This window comes from Desmodus rotundus, chromosome 2 (genome assembly GCF_022682495.2).
Source record: "Desmodus rotundus isolate HL8 chromosome 2, HLdesRot8A.1, whole genome shotgun sequence".
In the NCBI taxonomy this organism is placed as follows: domain Eukaryota; kingdom Metazoa; phylum Chordata; class Mammalia; order Chiroptera; family Phyllostomidae; genus Desmodus; species Desmodus rotundus.
Window position 1 is genome coordinate 112,940,397 of NC_071388.1, and position 6,000 is coordinate 112,946,396.

Here is a 6,000-nt window from a genome sequence, read left to right on the forward strand (position 1 = left end):
CACCTTGGCCCAAGTTTTCTCCCATCTCCAGGTGTCACTTGGCTCCCCAATCTCTCTGATACTGTCCCACCTGGTGATCATAGTCCCAGCAGGGAACACTGCCTCTGTGTGTCTTCTACTCTGACTTTATGCCCAATGACTTCAAGCATCCAGGTATCTCCTGGTGTGGTACTGGCTTCCCTGCTCTGGGAGGGGATGGAGCTGTGAAGTTATAATTGCTAATCCAGCTCTCCTCCAAAGCTTCTGCAGCAGGCATTGTCTCTGGCACCATCTCTGGCACCAGACAGGGGACCGCAGCAACAGCTGTCCCAGGGACTTTACCTTCCCTAAGAAATTGCTTTATCATCTGTTTTTCAACATCCTCTGCAATTTTTGACTTCCTATAAGCTGGGATTCCATTGGCTGTTCACTTCGTTCTTCAGAGGATAGGCTAGGTGTTCCAGTTGGGTATACAAGCAAGTGGGTTCATCTCCCACCTAATTTGTCACCATCTTCTATTTTCCCTCTCTTTTTTCCTTGATGAGTCTGGTTAAAGGTTAGTCAATCTTCATTATCTTTTTAAAACTCTCTATTGGTTTCATTAATCTTTTGTATTTTTGTTAGTCTCTATGCCATTACATTTTCTGTAATCTTTGTTATTTCCTTTTTCTACTTATTTTGGGTTATGTTTGTAGTTTTTATAACTATTTTATGTGCAGGGTTAGAGTATTTATATTACATTTTTCCCTATTTCTTGAAGTAGGCTTGTAATGCCATAGTCTCTCCTCTCAGGACTACTTTGTTGTGTTCCATAAATTTTGGGTTGTTTAGTGTTCACTTTTATTTCTTTCCAGGTAAAATTTTTTCTTCCTTGATCTCATTGTTAACCCATTCATTGTTTAATAACATACTATTTAGCCTCCATGTGTTTGAATGATTTTTTCAGTTTTTTTTAATTGTAGCTGATTTCTAGTTTCATGCCTTTGTGACCCAAGAAGATACTTGATATGATTTCAATCTTCTTAAATTTATTGAGATTTGCTTTGTGTTCTAACATGAGGTCTATGCTAGAAAATGTTGCATGTGCACTTGAAAGGAATGCATGTTCTGAAATGCTCTGAAGATACCAATTAAATTAATTTGATTCAGTGTGTCATTTAAGCCTGCCTTTTCTTTGTTGATTTTCTGTCTGCAAGATCTATCCATTGATGTCATGGGGTTTTAAAATTCCCTGCTATGACTTTATTGTTGTCAATATTTCCCTTTATGTTCTTCAAGATTTCTTAATAATTTAGGTGCTCCTATGTTTGATTCATAAATGTTTACAAAGGTTATATCCCCTTGTTGGTTTGTTCCCTTTATCATTATGTAGTGTCTTTCTTTGTCTCTTCATATAACTTCTGTTTTTAAATCTATTTTATTGGATACATGTATTGCTATGCCAGCTTTTCTTTCATTTTTATTTACATGGAATAATTTTTCCATCTCTTCACTTTCAGCATATGTGCTTTTTTGTTCTGAGGTGGGTCTCTTATAGTCTATGTGTATGTGGGTAATTTTTCATATTCATTAGCTACCTTATGCTTTTTATTGAAATATTTAATCCATTTATATTTAAAGTTATAATTGATAATTACTTTTTAAAAAGTAATCTTCACCTGAAGATACATTTTTTATATTTATTCATTTCTTTCAGAAAGCTAAAAAGGGAGAGAGAGAGAAAAGCATCTATATAAGAGAAACATTGGTGGGTTGCCTCCCACATACACCACAACTGGTGATCAAATGCACAACCTAGGAATGTACCTTGACGAGGAATCGAACCCATTGCCTTTTGGGGGACAATGCTCCAACCAACTGAGCCACCTGCTAGAGTGATGGTTATTTATTTTTTTATCATTTTATTCTTTATACTTATGTTCTCTTTTTTTCTTCTTCTTAAAGAAATTCCTTTCATATTTCTTGCAATACTGTTTTGGTGGTAAGATTTTTCTTTAGCTGTTTTTTTTTTTTTTTAATCTGGGAAACTCTTTACTTTGCCTTTAATTTTAAATGATAGACTTTCTAGATAGAGCAGTATTGGTTGTAACTACTTTCTTTACATTACTTTGAATATTTTATGCCAATCCTTTCTGATCTGAAATGTTTTTCTTGAGAAATCATCTGAAAGTCTATGGGAGTTTCCTTGTAAGTAACTATTTCTCTCTTACTGCTTGTAAGATTATCTCTTTGTCTTTTAACTTTGCCATTTTAATTATGATATGTCTTGGTGTGGGCCTCTTTGATTGCATCTTGATTGGAACTCTCTGAGCTTCCTGAACTTGTGTAGTTTATTTCTTCACTAAGTTAAGCAACTTTTATTTCTTCAAACAAGTTGTCGATCCTTTGCTCACTTTATTCTCATCTGGTACCCTTGTGATGCAATGTTGTTATGCTTGTTATTGTTCCAGATGTCCCTTAGACTTTATTCATTTTTAAAATTCTTTTGTTGTAGTTGTTATTGTTGTTGATCTTTTGTGCTTACTGTTATCTTATTCTCTAAATCATTGATTCAATCTTTTGCTTTATATTACTTCCTCTTGATTCCTTCTTGTGTATTCTTCATTTCAGATATTGCATTCTTCATTTCTGTCTGCTTATTTGTATGGTTTCTATGTTATTTTTAATGCTCACTATCTCCTTTTTAAGTCATCACTGATATTATCCATTCTTCTAAGATATTTGAGCATCATTATAACAATTGTTTTAAATTCTGTGTCTGGTATCTTGATTACTTCTATTTCATTTAATTTTTCATAGAATTTCTCTTTTTCTTTCATTTGGCACATGTTTCTTTGTCTCTTCATTTTTTCTTCTTTTTTGTGTGTTTGTCACTGTGTATTAGATAGATCTGCTGGTTGGTGATTTTATGTGGTAGATGTCTTATGGGTCACAATATTACAGAGTCCAGGGTCACCTAAGTAAAGAGCTCCAAGAATGTCCCTTGTTTGGGTTATATGTGCCTTCTTTTTGTATTTGAGTCTTGAATGCTTTTGGCCCATTCTGAACTGGGGGCAAATCAAAAAAAAATTCCAAGACACCCTGAGGTTGTCGTTAACCCATTCACTACTCTGCTACCTCCTGAAGTTGCCTGGACATCCTCTAGAGTCTAATGAAGAAAGGCTGTAAGGTGAGCCTAGCAAGCTGTGCCCCACTGACCCTTCCACATGGCTCATGTTTAGCAGGGTGAGACAACTGGTTCAGGAGGATAGGGCTACTGGGTTTCCTACTTGGGGGCAGCATGGTCAGGTGCTCAGTGGAGACTGTAGTCCTTACTCTAGAGCTGTAGCACTCAGTCTTTCCTGGGATCTCCAACCTTAGCTCCCTCAGGAGAAGTGCACCACAGATTCAGATTGCATGTAGCTACCTGCTTGAAGGAGAAAGCAGAGCAGGGCATGGCCACTGGATCTTGGGCAAGGAGATCAAGAAAGCCTTCCATTGGGTGTGACACCTGGTGGGCCACTGAAGGGGGGCAAGCTGAAATCCTTCCCTTAACTTTTTAAACATGCCTGAGTAAGCCCCTGACTGGAGCCTTGGAGGGAGAAACACCCCAAATATTCCAGCTTTGAGAGGACCCACCTTTCCCCTGGCAGAAATGACCCCAGCAAGATAGGGTCAACAGGACTTGGGACAACAGATCAAAGAAGACTTCTGTTGGGGGCAGCACCAGCCCATAGAAGGGGAGCAAGCTGCTTGCCTCCCCCAGCTAATGCAGCTGCATCTACAACCACCCTGACCCAGCCATTCTCCAAAGATCCTCATTCTCAGTTATGCTCCCTTTCCCCTACAGAACTTAGCCCCACAGGATGGGGCCAGTGAAGCTTGAGAAAACATCAAGTGAATCTTTTGTTTGAGGTGAAACCTGCTGAACCCATGAGGGGGTGGAAGATGGACCTCGTTCCAAAGCCATACAGTTCAATGACTGTCTAAGGGTCTGCCTGTACTTTCTCCAGAAAGAGAGATGCCCATCACAGGTTCCTGATGGGTGCAGCCAAAAGTCTTTATTGCTGTACTCAAGCTTGGCAAGGAGGTGTAGCCATTGTTTGGAGAAGCAAGTTAGTGCACTTTTCTGGATGGTGTTATAAGAATAAACGTGCCTTACCCTGAGGGGTAGAGCCTGAGGGCAATGTGGGATATTGACTTAGGACTGGGACTTCAGTAGCTGATCCTCCAGATCTCTCTTCGGGGCCACACAACTCCTATTCAGCTGTCCTTTAGTTGATAAGTTAGGTTTGATTGCTCTGTAATTTAGCCATAAATCTGGTTTGGCACAAGGAGGCGCTGCGTGTAGTTCTACCTACTCTGCAGTAATCTTTGATCACCACTACCATACTCATTGTAGTGGTCTAGGGCCCGTTGCCTCTGTGCTACCATTTTCTGAGGTAGATTATTAAATTTTAAACTGGCTTCCTACATGATTATGAATTATATTATTCCAGGTAGGAAGATAGAATATATTTAATTTAATAGCTTATTTATAAAAGTTTAATTTATAACCTTCAAATATTTGGTTGACCAAAACATCTGTTTTTCCATAAAATGGTTCTAGTAGCCCTTAGTTTTCTTTAACTTTATTTGAAACAATTTTGTTAGATTGCATTGTGACAGCTGTCATATCAGCATGCAATTGAAAATTATCAAAATTGGTGAATTTTTGTGTATCCATTTTAATATTGAAGATGGAATAAAATATGCAACATTCTTATATTATATTTTATTATTTAAGAAAGGTGAAAACACAACTGAAATGTAAAAGAAAACTTATGCAGTGTAAGAAGAAGGGGCTGTAATTGAAAACTGCTTTTTCAAATGGGTCAAAAGCAGTTTTCAAAGTTTTGTGCGGGAGATTTCTTGCTGGACGATGCTCCAAAGTCAGGTAGACCAGTTGAAGTTGATAATGATCAAATCGAGACATTAATTGAGAACAATTGACATTATACCATGCAGGAGATAGCTAACATACTCAAAATATCCAAATCAATAAAGCTATTGATGAATATTCTAAAAATGTGTCTTTTATTTTATACAAATATAATATGGATGTTTTGGCCAACCCAATGTTAAGACATATAGAGTAGTGGGCCTTTGTTTGTACAATTGCCATGGGTCTCTCAATTGTTAGAACTGAGCCCATCAACACTTTTTTTCTATATAAATTAATTAAAAAATAAAAAGAAAAACAATACATTTGGAATGAACTATCTGCAATGAATATAACAAATAAAAGGGCACATATGTATTCATTACAAAAAGTGTTCCAAAATTTTGTGAGAAAAAGGTAAATTACACATAATATTTAGCAGAATTTTACAGCAGGCAATGCATACAGAAGAAAAACCAAATTATTAGCAATTAATTAATTAGTCCTGTCAAGGATTCAGAAAATTATTGATGTTTGTGTTGAGATCATAATTTTTTATAATATTTTTGGAAAGAAATTTGTCAATATCCATTAAAATTTAAATAAATACAGCCCTCTACAAAGTAATCTATTTGTGTAAATAGTAGTTAATGGAAATCTCAATGCATACATTTTTTTTGAGACTATCTTAAAAATATATTTTTAAAGCAATAAATATTTACAAACACCTGGACGTCCACATATGGGAATGTGTCCAAAGTAAATAAATAACTTTAATTAGATTTATGCACAAACAAGTTATTTTTTAATCATAATATATAATAATATAAGATAAAAGGGACTGGCAGGAAGATTAACAAACGTCCAGCTGTGAGGCAGGATTAAGGACACTACAGTGGTGTCATCATCCAATGATATCGTGAAGCCATAAAATTTAGTAATAACACAAGACTCTGTAGTGATATAAATAAGTACTCTAGTTAAAACTAGACCTCAAATGAAAACATTGGCAGGAAAATCTCAGACATTCCACGCAGCAACATCCTCACAGACACATCCCCTAAAGCAAGGGACATAAAGGAAAGAATAAACAAATGGGACCTCATCAAAATAAAAAACTT